Source organism: Oncorhynchus masou, chromosome 18 (assembly GCF_036934945.1).
Source record: "Oncorhynchus masou masou isolate Uvic2021 chromosome 18, UVic_Omas_1.1, whole genome shotgun sequence".
Taxonomy (NCBI): Eukaryota; Metazoa; Chordata; class Actinopteri; order Salmoniformes; family Salmonidae; genus Oncorhynchus; species Oncorhynchus masou.
Genome location: NC_088229.1, coordinates 78,551,805 through 78,552,069, shown reverse-complemented (window position 1 = coordinate 78,552,069; position 265 = coordinate 78,551,805).

Here is a 265-nt window from a genome sequence, read left to right as displayed (position 1 = left end):
TGTACATGGAGACTTTATGATGGACCTGATCAGAACAAAACTCAACACCTACTACATGGAGACTCCATGATGGATCAGAACAGACCTCAACACCTACTACATGGAGACTCCATGAGGGATCTGATCAGAACAGACCTCTGATCAGAACAGACCAGCTCCCCTACTGCATTGGCCCTGCTGGGATCAGGTGACCACCAGTGAACCGAGCAAAGCAGAAGGAAATGGAATCCAGAGCAGGGCGACGGTGTCTCAAGAGAGAACGGAG